This window comes from Brachyhypopomus gauderio, chromosome 6 (genome assembly GCF_052324685.1).
Source record: "Brachyhypopomus gauderio isolate BG-103 chromosome 6, BGAUD_0.2, whole genome shotgun sequence".
NCBI lineage: Eukaryota > Metazoa > Chordata > Actinopteri > Gymnotiformes > Hypopomidae > Brachyhypopomus > Brachyhypopomus gauderio.
In genome coordinates, this window is record NC_135216.1 from 1152699 (window position 1) to 1170731 (window position 18033).

General features: G+C 39.7%; 1 protein-coding gene across 3 annotated transcripts in view; it reads right to left on the minus strand.

Annotated features, from left to right (window-relative positions):
• The window catches only part of grin2da (glutamate receptor, ionotropic, N-methyl D-aspartate 2D, a), a 97622-nt gene that overhangs the window by 12820 nt on the left and 66769 nt on the right, over positions 1 to 18033 (minus strand). The gene's annotated exons all lie outside the window — the stretch shown is intronic.

The window sequence follows — 18033 nt, forward strand, 5'->3', positions numbered from 1 at the left end:
ATCGCTTCCTTTTTGTTTCGCTCACCTTGCCCGTCACAATGCAGAGAGAATGCAAAAACAATGGACAATGAAACCTAGAACAATGCTAGTTACTTTCCTTGCCAGAAAAGGAAATTAAAAGAACCATATTCTGTCATTCATTAAAAAAAAGTTTGCATGCTCTCATTCAAACCTCAGAAAACAGGCACTTCAGTGAATTGCAATTATGAACATGTCCAGTTACTAGAAGGGAAGGTGGTGATGAGGAAGTTCCAGTCATTCTGATGTAATGATGAGTAGTACATCTGTGTGGTGTGATGTCACCGAAGGCCATGCCTAGTACTGCACACTATATTGTTCACTGATCATTATCACAGTATTACACTGCTGCATCATCATTTTAAGGCATTCTGTTCAAATTGCTACATGACAGGTGTTATTCCATACTCAATCATCCAAACACATCAACAGAGGCTGTCTGTAGGATTAAAATGTGATAAATCATCTGTTTGTTGTAAGTTGTCATCCAATTGTAAGTTGACTTGACACACCAGAATGCAGGCAACTGGCCAATGAGCTGGCCATAAATAATTACATGAACAATGAACTGGCCATAAATAATAACATACATGACAAAATAAATGGATACATTCAGAGAAATTCAAACAGCTATTACACTGTATAAAATCCAATTTTTGTTTAGTTCTTGAAACTAAAGTAAGAATGTAATTTGAACTAAAAAGAAAAAGTTGGTGAGGTTCACATATCATCTTAAGTAATTTCAACAAATTCAGCTCCAACGTATTCCTAACTTATTTTCCTTTGTTGATGTAACTTACTATTTTACGTTTCTTGTCCACTGTACTAACTTGTTTAATGAACACATGCGCACTTCAAGTTAGTAGCATTTGCTACGGGGTTTCCTGGCTGTGCAGGAGCTTATGCACGTTTGTAAGTCCTTTAGCTACCGCAACCGCACGAGGTATGGAGTACATTTTCAGTAGTAAGTCATGTTGCAGATAAATTTACATTATTTTCACATTTCTATGTGACCCTTTGTATACTTAAAGGGTCAAAGTAATTCTTGAGGTTAAAATCAAATATTTCAATATAATAAGCCAAATAACACTTATATATGACTATATGCCCAGTTGTCTTGTATAAACAGGTATAGAAAATGTTATTTTCAAATAAGTCACTTTCAACAAAGTTTTAATGTGTGTTAATGGTCTTGTTTCAACTACAAACCAATGCAGTTAAGGTGTAGCAGTGTTAGCATAGTCCTAAATGTATGCAGACGTTCTTAGCCTGGTAGTGTATAAGTAAAGGACATTACTGTCAAACAATCATTTCAAGATGTTGTAAACGTCCTAATTCTGATGTAGCAACAAAGCAAATGGAAAAATAAACCGTAGACGGCCTCACATTTGTGACTTTAGCTAGCAGGCTAGCTAGCAACCACTGGCAGTGGAAAAGAGGCCCCACGCCACTTAAATTAACACATAATGAATTCTGAGTGAATGTTCTTCACTTTAGGCTTTAGTGTCCTGCTGTGTGTTTCGATATGAACGTTTCCGTGACACTGTAATATGTAAATATTTAAGCAGTTCTCTCATCATTGATATTTTTTATATTGTATGTCTGTCTATGGTTATTGTAATGAAATGTGAAATTTTGTAATACTCTTTAATAAATGTTTTATTAATGTTCATCTTTTTGAATTGTGTTATTTATTGCTATAAAAATACTATATTGCCTTTGTTTTAAAATATTAAGTTGACTGGACTGATTTTTATAAGTTGTGATAGCTTTTGTTCTCCCAACTAACACTGCTTTGTCCTGTAATAAAATATTTTGTCCGTAGAATTAAAGTTAAGTGAACTCATAATATAACTTTATATTTTGAGTTGGGCAGACTTTTGAGTGAAAAGTTCAATTTACTCAAAAAATCACTTGTAATAAGTTGACAATTTTTTTTTTGTTTGCTGAACTTTTTTTTTTTTACATTGTAGGGTTCTGTCCTTGTTCATGTTTATTTCTGTCTCAACATGAGGCATAATTCATAATGGAGTGGGAGGTCTGAGATGGGAACAGTGGGAAGGGATCCAAGGTGAGGCCTGACTAGCCTACCTCTCCCTACTACCAGCAATAATATTTGGTGACGAAGGAGGAAAACCTGGTTCACATGGAACTGGGTCCTGTCACTGAATATTACTGCTTGCTGTATATATCTGGGCTGGTTCCAGGGCCGGTCCTTCTGTCACAACCAAGAGGAGCTCACGAGCCACACCGCCGCGCAATCAGAAGTGATGACCTGCACCTGTCTTCATTGTTCCTTAAGGAAACTGAGACAGTGTCTCACTGCTGAGTTGTCTGTGTTCGTTGCTGCCAACCTTCAGCCTGTTATCCTCGGTTTTGTGCTGTGTTGGGTGTCTTGCCACCTTGTCTCTGTTGGGAGATTTTCTGATTTACTCTGTTTGAGTGATTGCAATCCTGCGCCACTCTCACTGGCTCCTCTGCTTTATTTTTCACCATCAGGAAATTATTTGAATTGGGTTATTTTTTCCTTTTGTTCCTATCCTCTTTTGTGAGAGAGCCAACTTATTCCCTGGCATCTTCAGTTTGTTTTACCCTGTTTATCCGTTGAATATTTTCCGCGACACTTTCAGTTTTCCCGTTTTCCACGTTGAATGTTTTCCGCGAGTATTTTGGTTTCTCTCCCGTTTATCGTGTTGTATGTGAGTTAGTTTCTTTTTTACACGGACTGGCGCTTGGTTTCAATTACCATCAAAACTCTGTGGAGGATTTCGCGTCCAAATTCCCCCACCCTCACAGTATAAGGCCCACATACCACAGTGCCAACAGGTGATCCCATGATCCGCCTCACAAAAAGATGATTCCAACCTGATGCTCTGGATGCAGAACAAGGAGCAACCAAAGGAGATGAGGGAAGCTACAGAGTTCCATAATGTGCTTATGGGATTCTCTGCCCTGAAACACAGAACCAGTGTCCAAGTGCAGAAGAATTTCTCCCACCACAGAGAAGCAGGAAGAATTCCACTAAGGTTTAACAGTGAAGCTTTGACAGGACAGGCAGGCCTTACAATAAACCTACTGTATGTCTATTGTGTGTGCTAATGTCTGACGAATAGGAGTTGCTGCACCTCTTTCCATTGCCTGTACCTGTGTTCATCACCTCAGCTTTGACACAGCACTGTAAAAATTATGAATCTCCCAGGAGAACAGGAGGGTGGCTCAAGGTCTTGTCTTTGATGTACATGAGCAGAAGAAGGGGGCCAATGCTTTCTTTAGAAAGATCATATTTTGAGATCATACTGTTCTCTTTTTTAATAACTTGCTTGCATATTTTTTTCTACACCAGCAACTTCACCTTCAAGAACATGGTAATCCTTGATGCTCCCCAGTGGTAGTGTCAGCAGTTGTGTCAGGCACAAATATGCAGGGCCTATTTACTCCGTGCCCTCACGGTTTTGCTTTCGATTTTCTTGCGCGTTGAGTCTTCCGTGTTGTTTTGTTTGTTCGTTCTGGGTCGCTGTGCGCGTTTCCCTCTCGCTAATACATTTGACGAGTGTCAAACGTCTTGCTCTTGCGAGCCGGCACTTGGGTCCATCCTTCTCTATATTATTTCTCACCCTTCTCTATATTAACGCTCCCGTGCTCACCGCGTTACACAAGCCTTGCACACGAGCTACATTGTGTCCAGTTCGGTCTTCCCCGGCATTCGGTAAAAACCAAAATGAACCCATATTTTTGCCTTAAATGAAGACCGGACAGGTTGAATATCTCTTTCCTCCATGTGTTTTGAACCTTTTCCGCGCATGAGTGTGTCCCAGAACATGCTGCGTAAAGTCTCGCGTAATTTTGTAATTACGTAACGCGAGACTTCACCACGACTTAGAATCGATTTTGGGACATTTAAAATCGATTCTGAATCGTAGTAAATGAGAATCGATTTTTGATATATGAATCGATTTTTTGGCACACCTCTATTGTGAAACTGTTAATGGAAGGACAAGGACTATCCTGAGCTCTCGGACCCCGCATGGTTTATGAATCTGGCCTTTTTGGTTGACATGCTGGGTCACTTGGACAGACTGAACCTGACCCTGCAGGGTAAGTTAAAAATCCTGCCTGACCTGGTGCAAAGTGTGTTTTCGTTTTTCAACAAACTGAAGCTGTTCAACGCGCATACTAAAAAAGGAGATTTAATGCATTTTCCCATTCTGCTAAATGCCAGCAGGCAAGTCACCAGCACTGTCCTGAATAAGCAAAGAGCCAGATATGCATTACTGATTGAAAACCTGCATGAAAGCTTTGTGACCTGGTTCCATAATCTACAACTGAAAATACCACAGATTACGCTCCTCGTCAACCCATTTAATGCGCAGACGGACTGTTTGAAAACCCCACTAGTCACAGATGAGGCTTCGGCTGAGTTGGAGATGATCGATCTTTGTGAGGAAGAACAACTGAAACCTGCTTTAAGGAAAGGGACCATAGAATTCTGGAAAAGTGTGCCAGTGGAAAAATACCCCAATGTCAAACGGGCTGTGCTTAAGATACTGTCAATGTTTGGGTCAACATACGTCTGGGAGTCTTGTGTTTTCTACCCTGAAACATGTGATTTCAAAGCATCGATCTGTTCTGACTGACATCCATGTGAGAGAATTGCTTCGAGTTACAATAAAGGAATACCAACCAGATTTGAAGAGGATTGGTCAAGGCAAGGAATGCCAGAAGTCCCACTGAGCAATATTCCCAGTAAAAGAAAAACTAATAAATTATTATATTTTTGTTTGTGTACTTGAACTGAGAGTTTATATATGTGTGCAACAGTGCACACATTGTTCATTGTTGAAAATTATTTTAGTGTGTGACATTTACAATAAATCTGGCTGAGCAGATCTCTCTCTTTCTATCTGTGTGTGTGTGTGTGTGTGTGTGTTTGTTTGTGAGGAAGGGATGGGTGGTGTTCAAGTGTGCCCAAGTGTATGATGTGGTTCTTTGCTATAATGCAGTAAAGAAAAGTGGCTCTTGGTCTCTGATGTGTTGGCCACCCCTGTCCTAGAGTTATTTCAGCTTTCAACCCCACCACAACACTAAAACTGCACTGCCTAAAGTGATCTCTTAATATCCTCTGATAAAGGACACATTTCTTTTCTTATACTGTTAGACCTTAGTGCTGCTTTGACACCATTGATCACAACATTCTACTGAATTGCCTGGAGACACTCATTGGCATAAGAGGTCAAGCACTCTCCTGGTTCAAATCTTACCTGACAGATTGTTACTAATTTGTACTTGTAAATAATGAATGTTCAGAATGTACAAAGGTAAAATATAGTGTCCCACAAGGATCTGTATTGGGCCCCATATTATTCTCATTGTATACACTACCGCTGGGCACAATCCTTCGTAGGCATGGTATTAAATTTCATTGCTACGCACATGATACTCAGTTGTATATATCTTCTAAATCGAATGATATCAATACTACTATGCTCAAATATCATGGATAAAGTTGCACCCTTAAAGCTCAGGTCTAAATCTATCCATAACACTGAACCATGGTTAACACAGGAGGTTCATACCTACAGGCAGGTCTGTTGAAGGGCTGAGAGATTATGGAAAACTACTATGTTGGAAGTTCACTGCCTGAATCTTAGAGCATCGTTCTACTTTTAATGTGCTAGTACAAGAAGCCAGAACGACCTATTTCGCTAATGTAATTTTATCCTCCAAGAGAAATCCTAGGATTTTATTTGATACTGTAAATCGAATAGTTGCCCCTCCTAACATGACCTCTCAGTCGATGATTGTAATAGGTTTTTATCTTTCTTTGTGGATAAGGTAACGAACATTCAGATCTAATATCCAGCCTGTGAAGTGTACAATTAGCACTCCTCCACAACATTCTTTAATAATTATGGAGTCATTTCAAACCATTAGCTTAGGAGATGGACATTATCGCGAAAACTAAACCTTCATTTAGTTCTTTGGATATAATTCCACCTTAACTATTTTTTAAAGTTTTACCAGATATAGGCTCTGTAGTCTTAGCTCTTATAAATTCTTCGTTGTTGAGAGGTTGTGTTCCTACTTACTTTAAACATGCATCTGTCCAGCCAGTGATTAAAAAACCGAACCTTGATCCTGCAGAGCTTAAAAATTATAGACCAATATCTAAACTTTCATTTTTGTCTAAAATCTTAGAGAAGGTGGTAGCCAATCAACTCACTGCTGCTCTGGAGAAATATAATTTATATGATAAGTACCAGTCTGGCTTTCGTAAACGTCATTCTACAGAAACGGCTCTGCTGAGGGTTTCTAATGACCTGCTTATGTCTTCTGATGTAGGCGATTGTTCAGTTTTAGTATTGCTTGACCTCAGTTCTGCATTCGATACTGTAGACCATCAGATCTTAATTGAGAGACTAAGAGATTGTGTAGGTTTATCCGGTACAGCAGTGAAATGGTTTACATCTTATTTAACTGAAAGACTTTGCTGTTACTATGGAACATTATGTCTTTGACTCTGTTCTTTGTGCTGTGGTGTTCCGCAGGGTTCGGTCCTGGGCCCTGTTATTTTCTCTCTACATGCTTCCCTTGGGCCAGATAATCGATGGTTTTAATATTACTTATCATCTGTTTGCTGACGATATTCAGCTTTACTTCTCCTTTAAACCGAACGAAATTCAGAGTCTACATAGGCTACTTGACTGTTTGGAAGCCATTAGGAACTGGTTGTCAAATAACTTCCTACAGCTAAATTCAGAAAAGACAGAAGTTTTGATTGTTGCTCCTAGTAAGGTGACTCCAGTGATCAAACAATCGCTTGATTTTCTTTCCCCAGTCACCCAGACGACGCTGCGTAACCTCTGTGTTATATTTGATCAGTCGTTGTTAGATAGACATGTTAAACAGCTGACAAAATCTTGTTTCTTCCATTTGAGAAACATTGGCAAACTTAGATCTGTAGTCTCAAATTCAGAGCTCGAGAAGCTTATTCATGCTTTTATTTCATCTCGCATTGATTACTGCAATTCCCTATTTACTTCACTTAGTGTGTCTGCTTTGAATCGCTTGCAGGCAATACAAAATGCTGCCGCTAGACTGCTTACTCGATCAAATAAACAATCCCATATTGCTCCACTATTATCATCCCTGCACTGGCTCCCGGTCAAACAACGTATACATTTTAAAATTCTCACTCTTACTTACAGAGCGCTGCATGACCAGGCTCCACTGTATCTATCCAAGTTAGTTAAGCCACATGTAGCCACACGTTGTCTTAGGTCAACCAACTTAGGTTTGTTGTCGGTTCCTCGCTCCCGTTTAAAAACTCGTGGTGATCGAGCATTTGTAGTTACTGCACCAAGGCTATGGAACTCTTTGCCAAAGTTCCTAAGAGATGCTGAGTCAGTTGAGTCATTTAAAAGGCAATTAAAAACCTACCTTTTTAAGTTGGCTTTTGGATAATTTGCTGTAATTGTATTTCATTTTATTGTCTTGCTGCTGTTTTATGAACTGTTTTGTGTAAAGCACTTTGTGACTGCTGTCTAAGATAAGTGCTATATAAATAAATTTTACTTTACTTACTTACTACTCCCAAAAATGAAAACTGCGTCCAGGCCATAAAAAAAATTGGATGGTATCTAATTTTCTACTTCTATATTCTGATAAGACTGAGGTGTTGCTTCTTGGACAAAAAGCTGCTAGAAGCAATTGGTCTGATATTCCTCTTACCCTAGACGGCTTTTCAGTAACACCTAAATCCACCACAAAAATCTTAGGAGTCACTATTTATTCAGATTTATTTCTGATTTATTCATTTTCAGCCGATTTTTCACTCGTTCGACTATCTTTGCGATCGGGCCGAGTTTCAGCTCAATCGTGTGTCGTGCATCGTATAGTTTACACAGGTAAACGAGGAGCGATTCACACCTCACGACCAACTCCCGATCAGAAATCGCAGCGTCGCAAGAATATCAAACATGCTTGAAATTCAAATCACTTCTTGTGAGAGTATCGCACTGTTGAAGCAGCTCCACGAGCCAACTCTCCCTGCGATTTAGTTGTACAGTTTGAGCTGGAGCCGAGTACATGATTTAAAATATCGTACAGTGTACGCCCAGCTTAAGGCTCACTCTAGTTGTGACGTAGAAAGCAATGGCTCAGTGAGCCCTCATGACTGTGGTCACCTCCAGGCCTCTCCATTTAGTTAACAAACATATCTCTATTCAACATCATTCAGAGATGCAGGGTTGCCAACTCTCACGCATTAAGCGTGAGACACACGCATTTGACCGTCTTCACACGCTCTCACGCCACACTTCCGATTTCTCATGCCGAAAAAAAAAAATCTAGTTTATTTACCTCTGATCCATATCTATGATTCAATGAGTTACTAGTTCGCTCTGGCGCCAACCACTGCCGATCTATCGTGATATAATACTTAATTTGTGTCCATTTTACACCGCCCTGTTAACAATTTATGTTCGCCACCCCCCCTCCCTTGACATCTGTCTCTGATAATAAAATTACGTCAATATCCTCTGTTTTCAGCATAAATTTCACAGCTGTCTTTGCCTAGCCCTTTAACTGATGTTTGGCCAGCTCACTGCAATCTCCATGACACTGAAAGCAGATTTCATGGATGTGACCCATTCTTTAATGCTCAGATCAACTGACTTTGCCACAACACTCTGGAAGCTTGCATTTTTGGGGAATGTATATAGCAGCTAAGAATCTCTGAGCAGCTACCTGAATAATACTTGACAGATCTTCCTGCTGACGCTGCTGTAGAGTGTTTCTTTCTAATTTAATCTAATGCTATTGTTTTTCTAAATTATAATAACTATTTACGTGCTATTCTTTACTTTTTACCTTCCTAGACCATTTTCACAGGTAGTTCTTCCACTGTCAAGATGAGCAGTTGAGTATTCCGGCCATGGCCCAACTATCTGTTCCTACAAATTTGCTAGCGCAAGTCCTTATAAATCGGCTTTATCTATGGCTGTGTTGCAGGATAGCTGAGTGGCGCTTGCAAAAAAACTGAAAAACAGAACTGTAAGTTCCAATATAGCCCTTTTATTCAGTCCATCGTGAAGAGTGCCTTGGAACCCAACAAACATTAATGTTAGCAAAAAAAAAATAAATTGCTTTTCTTTCAAAAATGAGAACATTTCTAAGTGACCCCAAACTTTTGAACGGTAGTGTATATATATGCCTACTATAGCACATTACGTGTTGATACTCGGTTACATATATAAATCTTAATTAGACATTACACTGGACTACAAGTGTATTGATAGATCTCAAATAATGCAGCACATGAATATGAGAATATGCAGGTCTCTATGACCTTAACACACAGAACTTAGTGAGCATGCATATCTAAACAGCATAACACACAAGAATATATATATATGCGTGCATGCCTTCACAATACAGTTCAAAGCTACAAAGATAAGTATATCTAAATACTGAAGCCATAGTATTAAATGGATATGTATCAATGTGGGGTGATTATATAATAACAGATATTCTGATAACATTACTTAATGCTGAATACATGAAAGATCATTATTTGTGTCTATATCAACCACAGATCACATAATTTTCAATTCAGAGGTACTTTGTCCTGGTTCCATAAGGGATAATTATCCCGCATAATTATCCTTTCCTTGGTTGAAATGTAGTCAATTTCGGTGTCTCTAGACTGTGTTTGCCGAGCTGGTTCCAGTAGGCTGAATTCCAATTCCGTGTACAGTTCAGATTTGGAGTTACAAGGATTTCTGAAATATTGCATCTTTAGTTCTGGATTCTAACACAAGAATTCCAAGGTGTTATAAACTGAGGTTAAACCTTGGGGAATCAGATAGGCCGGTAATTTAGGTTTATGAGTGTAGACCTTTCCCTAGCTCTATACTCTGTGTCCTCCTGAGAAGGGTTGATCCTGGCCAGAGCACGTTAAGGGTCTTTGTTTTACTCTCAGACAATCAGATAAGTTAAGTCTTCTTAAGCTTTTGGGAGAAGAGAGCCATTAGGAGTATGAATTCCTTGGTGCTTATTACCGAGCGAAGGGCCAGTGTTTATCTTTACATACAATTAAAGAGCTGTGGATGGGTTAGTCTCTTGCCATCCAAGGTGAAAGTAATCCACTTTGTGATATTGCAATGTCTTTGGCTGTCTCCGCTACACAGACGATACTCAGTTGTATTTATCTTCCAATCCGGATGATATCACTACTACTCTCAAGATTGAGAACTGCGTCCAGGACATAAAAAACTGGATGGCGTCTAATTTTCTTCAACTAAATTCCGATAAGACTGAGGTGCTGATTCTTGGGCTGATATTCCCCTTACCCTAGATGGTTTTTCAGTAACACCTAAATCTACCGCAAAAAGCTTGGGTGTTACTATTGATTTGTATCTTTCATTTGACACACATATATGCAATGTCACTAGGGCTGCCACCATGGCTGGATTACTGACCGGGCCAGTGGGGCCAGCGCCCAGGGGCCCTTGAGGTTAAGGGGGCCCTGGCCGAAAACTTTTTGCGATGCCTATCAACATTTATGGTACAATATATTTTTATTTCCGAGGGCCCTCCATTTTAAGGATCCTCTGACTATTAAGGACTTTGACCCCAGGGCCTCTTGGGGGCCCTAGCCATGCTTTTGGGGGCCCTAGCCATGCTTTTGGGCCCTAGCCATGCTTTGGAGAGCCCTAGTCATGCTTTTGTGCCCTAGCCATGCTTTTGGGCCCCTTAGGAAAATGGATGAGGAGTTGTGGCACTGCTCTGACTTCGACTTATGGCTATTAGGGGTCCTAGGAAAGAGGGGGGCATATTTTTAGAGGGCACTGGTTATGAGAGCCCCTACCAGGGGGCCCTAGAGAAGAGCAGGGCATACCATTAGAGGGCCCTTGATCACGAGGGCCCCTGCTACGGGGCCCTTGACTTCCATAGAAGTCATTTACCATGGCTCCTTGACTTTCTAGGGACCTACAAACTCAGGCCCTTACTTAATGCTTCTGAATTTGTATTGTTTCAAAATTATTATGTTAAATTTCTCTTAAGCGCAGAGACACAAATTAATTTAGCAATTTTGCAATTATTTAAATTTAAGACAAGCAATTTGTCTGATGAATGCTATCTTTGACACTGATTAATTTGAGTGAATTTGGCCAAGGGTGTGATTTCACTTATGTGAAAACAACAAGCCATTTGACTAGTTTCATGTTTCCCCTTTAATAAACAACAGTAAAGAGACCAGTGGTCACTCTAGTTCTGAAGGAATGCACGAAAGGAAAAGTGCCTTTTCATACAACAGAACTGCAAGCTAATTTTACTGAGTAGCACAATTTTGGTTTGGTGACAGATGAAACAGCAAGTGGTTTTGTTGTAGTTGCTGTGGCTGCGTATGCGTGTAACCCTGATATTTAGTTTGAGGATTATTTATTGGAAAATATATTTTATTCAGCTTCTTATTTAATGACCATTCAATGACAGTTTGACATGACTTGACATGCTTCAAGGCAGTGTGAAGGGGTCTTGACAATAATGAAACTTGATTTAATATCATTAACACAGCATTTTTAATATACTCAAAACCTTTCCCCTGTCTCCCTCTCCATGCCCCCCCCCCCCTCTCTTTCTGTCTCTCTCTCTCACACACACACACATACACGCTACCCCTCTCCCACCCTCTCACTCAGTGGTGAAAAATTGTTACATTGCCATAAATTCCCACGGGGGCTGAGCCAATCAGGTGTTGCGAGAACTTCCAAGTGAATATGCAAGATCAAGACGGGGGCTGAGCCAATCAGGTGTTGCGAGAACTTCCAAGTGAATATGCAAGTTCTATATAAAACCCCCTGCCAGTATCAAAACTCCTCACATTCAGACAGTTCAGCTTGTGAACTTGCTCTATGCTTTTACTACAACTTTTACCTTGCTATTACCAGATCAGCAACCAACAGCCTTTTTAAAGGCTCATTGACCTTTATACTGCAGTATATTATTTTATAATATATATAAATATTTTTATATTATATTATACTATACTATATTGCATATATTCTGTTACCTTCTTTTTATAGTCTTTTCAAAGGCTTATATATTATATTACATTACATGATATAATATTACATTACTATATTTACTATTGTCACGTTACGGTCCCCGAACCCTTCCTTTGGGGCGTGTGTTAACGTTGTCTGCGTCTATTCGTCTGTGTCAGTGTATCTCCGTGGGTGCGGGTGTGTCTTGTAGTTATCTGTCTCACCTGTGGCTCGTCTCATCATCACGTGGGGTTGATGTGGTCTGTCTATTTAATGTGTGTTCGCGCAGTGTCTTGTGCTCGTCGTTGTCTAAAGTCTGCACGTTGAGTGTATGTGCTTCAGTGTTCTCGTGCGCCATTGCGCAATATCTGTTGTTATAAAACGTAACGTTTGCTACGTAAGCGGGGATTCCGTGTCTCGTCCTTGGCTGTGCCCGAACGTTACAACTATATTAAACTTTGAAAGGTTCACAGCCTTTTTCAAGGCTAGTGTAACGTTGCTAACTAGCAACTCACAGCTTTTTAAAAAGTTTATTGTTATTTGCATATTACATTATTGATAATAGTAGAAGTGTAAGCTTTATAATAGTAAAAAAAGTGCGCGTGTGAAAATAAATAAATAAAATTGCGCGTGTGAGCATGCATGTGTGAAAAAAAAAATGTGTATGAAAAAAAGTGCGTGTATAAAAAAATAAATAAAATTGCACGTGTGAAACAAAAAATAATAAAATGCGCGTGTGAAAAAAAATTTTAATGCGCGTGAGCATGTGGAAGAAAGTTCGCGTGTGAAAAATATATATAAAAGTGCGCGTGTGAAAAAAATATATAAAAAATGGCTGTGAAAAAAGAATAAAAAAATGTATGTGAAAAAAGTTTGCGTGTGAAAAAATAAAAAAAATTGCGCGTGAGCGTGCGCGTGTGAAACAAAAAATAATAATAACATGCGTGTGTGAAAAAAATGCGCGTGTGAGCGTGCGCATGTGAAAAAAAAAATTTAAAATGCGTGTGTGAAAAAAAAAGTGCGCGTTTAAAAAAAATCTTTAATTGCGTGTGTGTGAAAGGGCTGTGCAACCCTTTGCCCAGGGGCCCAGACTATCCTTAATCCGTCCTTGGCTGCCACAAACGATTATTTTTATAGTTGACTAATCACCAATTAATTTTTATGATTAGTTGACTAATCGGATCATATATTATTTGAATATAAAACATACAGCTTATCGCTATTATATAACCATCATTAGATTTCAGCTATATGCTAACTAAAAATTAAAACTATTTATATCATAGTTCATTAAACCTTTAATGAAATATGCAGCTTGTTGCAACAAACAATTATTAAAATAAGGATAAGGCACTGGCTTAAACAACACAAAAATAAATACATTAATAAAGAAATTATTTTTTAGGATTTTCTTTCTTTCATTTGTCTCTGGCATTAAACTTAGCTACATTTAAATAAAATTAGGTAGGTACCTGAAACTAAGGAATTATTCAGAAAAATAAACATGAATGCATGCTAAGGCTAATGAAACAAATCACCATCGCTAATGTTAACTTTTACAATCACGATGAGTAAGTATTAAGTTAACGCTCCGTTCATGCTAATTTTAGCAGCTAACTAGCAATTTAAATTACCGAGATGACAGTCCCTCTTCATCATTGTCACAATCAGCCACAACGTGCTTCAGGTGCTCGTGCATCGCGGTTGTGCTGCCGCGGAGGGTAAGTTCTGCCTTGCAGATATTGCATTTTGATTTCTGTAGCCGGGTAGCAATGATACCAGAGCCTGTCTGTATAACGTCCTGGGATGTCGTTTCCACTACTGCACACCACTGCACATGTGCGTCAGTGGAAACTGCCGCAGCAGTTTGTAGAGAAAAAAGTAAAGAAAAAAAAATGACGAATCAATTATTAAATTTGTCTTTGACTATTTTAATAGTCGACATAATCGTGACTAGTCGACTAATCATGGCAGCCCTAAATGTCACTAAGGCTGCCTTTTTCCATTTATGTAATATCGCCAAGCTAAGACACTTACTTTCATTAGCTGATGGAGAGAAGCTGGTCCATGCTTTTGTCTTGTCAAGATTGGACTACTGTAATAGTCTTCTAATTGGATGCTCTAAACAGTCCATAAAAAAGCTACAACTTGTTCAAAATGCTGCAGCTAGAGTCCTAACTAAGACTAGAAAATTTGATATTAGTCCCACTTTTGCGGCATTACACTGGCTTCCGATTAAATATTGAATTGAATTTAAAATTCTTCTGTTAACCTAAAAGGCGTTAAATGGTCTTGCCCCACAATACCTGAGTGGATTAATTGCTTACTACAACCCATCTCGCCCTTTGCGCTCCCAAAATGTTGGATTTCTCCTAGTTCCAAAAATTTGTAAGACTACACCCGGAGGCAGAGCTTTCTCCTTTAAAGCCCCTCAATTATGGAATAGCCTTCCAGCTCCAATCCGAGATTCTGACACAGTTCTAGTCTTTAAATCTAGACTTAAGACTCACGTATTTAATCAAGCCTTCAGCTAATATTCCCCTTGTAAGGTGTGGGGCTCGGGGGCCCCCAGACATTGAGATTTCTGGTCTCGTCTCAGATTTCTGAGATGTTGATGCTGTCATCCAGCTGTGTCATGGCATCACTCAGTTGTGACAATGACTTGACTGGAAAGCAATGTCTCAGTGAGCCCTCATGACTGCAGTCACCTCTGACCCCCTCCCTTTAGTTATGCTGCTATAGATTAGCCTGCCGGAGCCACATGCTTATCGCCGGCACGTGAGCTATGTACGTTTAAATCAATGATGGTTTAAATTGATGTCCACACACTCAGTCTATATTGTGTATCTTTTTGCATGCTTCTACCCAAGACGTAGACGCACCTACAAGCACCTGGGAGATGGTCTGGCTTGCCAGTGGATGTACTGATGCCGTGGTTGGATGTGCCATTTCCGCAAGAGGACGTGCTGATGCTAGCTCCTACCTGAGGCTCACCATCTACACCGAAGGCACTGTGACTACTTGGCCGGGGAACAAAGACCTTAACTTTATCTGTAGAAACATCCTGCGCACCAAATGTAAATGTAAATGTGTCATATTTGTCAATTGTGATTTTGTCACCGCAATCGAAATTTGTCCTCCGCTTTTTCCCCATCTGTGCAGTTAGAACACACACACAAACACACACTCTAGTGATTACTAGGGGGCTGTGGATCACACGTGCCCAGAGCGGTGGGCAGCCCTAGCCCGGTGCTTGGGGAGCAGTTAGGGTTAGGTGCCTTGCTCAAGGGCACCTCAGTCATGGCCTCAGGTCTGGGAATCCAACCCACGACCCTCCGGTCACAAGACCAGTTCCCAATCACCAGACCATGACTGCACCACGGACTTGTGCTAACGGGCCACCCAATGGAGGATGGGTTCCCTTTTGAGTCTTGGTCCTCCCGAGGTTTATTCCTAATCCCCACCATCGTAGGGAGTTTTTCCTCGCCACTGTCGCCTTTGGCTTGCTCATTAGGGATCTGGACCCATACGATTGTAAAGCTGCTTTGTGACAACATGTGTTGTGAAAAGCGCTATATAAATAAATTTGACTTTGACTTTGAAATCAACACTTACTGGAAAAAGATAAATGGAACACTTTCAACATTCAAAACATATTTCCTCAACGATATACTCAAGCTCAATAATTTCTAATTGTTTTAAACCCTGCAAAACCAGGATTGTCCTGCGATAGACTGCATTAAATATCCTGCCACCAGCAGAAACTAGAAAGGGCTCTTTAAATTGAGAACGATGTGTGAAGTGTTAATTAAGCTACTGAATCCCTGCTGTGCGTAAATGCAAACATTACAGAATGGACTACGTGTTACCTATTCTATGTATGGTCCCCACTTAAAAGCTTTCTAGCTTCCTAGGGTGTACCTTTTCACATAACCAAATGAATTACAAGAAAAAATGTTTTAAACTGTGCTCAAAAAAATGTGAATAAATAAATAAATAAATAAATAAATAAATAAATAAATACCCTTATTCAAAAGACACTCCTCCAAACTTTCCATATGCATTTTTTTCATAACACAGTAGAGAACATGCCAATTTCTGAGCAGGAGCCGCTCGTCATTCTGTTGACTGCTTGCTAGCCTAGTTTGCATGCTGCATAGCAAAGTGACGGCTGATATTGTACTCTTTGAAAACTGCAACCGTTTCTTGGCATATCAGACATACAGACGTTGATCGGACCTCATTGAAAAAAATATTTTGTTGTCCACTCCACACACTTTTAAACACTCGTCACTCAGTGTCCACCTTTCTTTTCTTTGGTCCACTCATTTTTACGGCAGCGGGAAAGTTACATTCCAACAGAGGTCAATGTGTCTCGACTAGTGCGCTATCTATTGGGGAAACGAGGGTATTGCAGGGGAAAAGGTGAAAAGGGCAAATGAATGAGGTTTTTACTATAATGTGGACAAATTCGGCAGGCCGGATTAAAAAGCCTAATGGGCCCGCGGGCCATAGTTTGCCCATGTCTGCCCTATCCCATATATGTGCACAGTTACATTGGCCCTTGATCACCAGTAAATAAACATGTAAGGAGGAAATGCCAGTTGTCCTCTGGTGCACTTCGTTCCTCTCACAATGCAGGCCTGATAGTTTTCAGGCGCTACGCCGGAATTCCGGCGTACCGACATGTCCACAAGAAAAAAAAAACTTGAGGGGGGGAAAAATCCATCAAATCATAATGATAAACCACACACGCGCGCATGCTATCTGTTTTGAGGCCGAAATATGATCCTTATGAGTCAAAAGGTTAGCTTTAGTTTAGGATAACTGCGTATAGTACGTTATTTATGTACAGTATGTACGTATGTTCCGATTTACGTCGTAACCCGCCTGTATTTCAGACATCGGAAGAGCTTCAGAGGTAGATACAAGATAAATTCAGTATTTTATCTTTATTCTGATTAAGTTACATTTTTATCAGAACTATAAGAGTGTTTTTTTTTGAGCCGGTACAGGTGGTCAGATGATCTGGTTCATCCTGGCCGCCTTACGGCGTAAGGTGTAATACATGAACAAAAGCACAAAATGTATGTCCTAAAAAACCAACACAAAATATTTATTAAATTTTATATATAAAAACTAACTATAATCACAATACTTGTGATTCTTTTAAACTTTATTTGCATAATTTCTTTTAGTTGTCTGGTATCCTATAATTTACTAACAGTAATGAATAAATAATTAATCATGCCTGTTTTTAACATATTGTGTCTAATCTAAATCTTTAGGTTACAGCATTTTCTCAGAATATTAATAGAAATTAGTTTTTTATTTCACTATAAGGATTACCTGACTTATTAATTATTAATCAATTTACACTAACACTCCCCCCCAAGCTCAGAAAAAGTTCAGGCTCAGGAATTTTTCCCACCATCACCCCTGACAATGTCTCCTTTAAGGGAATGGAAATGGACACATTGGAGACACTGCCCAAGTACTTGTCACTGTGGATTTTGTGACCTGGTGTCTAGAAGTGTTCCTATACATCCAAGGCCACACACAAGCTGTTCCTCCTTTGCAACCATGAGAGAATCCCCACGAACATCACATCTCCTGCTTCATGGCAGACCACTGCAGACTCTTTAAGGTAAAAAAACATGTCTACACCTCTGTGATACCAGCAGATAGATGGGCTCATTAAAAGGTTCAGTCAGATGCCGAAGGTCAACTAGCCCAGCCATGAAAGTTCCATATGTCCTTGTCCTCATTTCCATGGCATTCCTCATTTTCTTATGATTCCAAAGTTGGATAATAAAAAACTGTTTGTAAGAGCAGGTTGACAAAAATCTCAGAAGTTTTCAACTGGCCAATAGCAGAAACTAGAAGAGGACATTGACCAGTATACAGATCTGTAACTTCCACCATAGCTACACTCAGGTCATCCACTAGGAATTTTAATTCATGATGG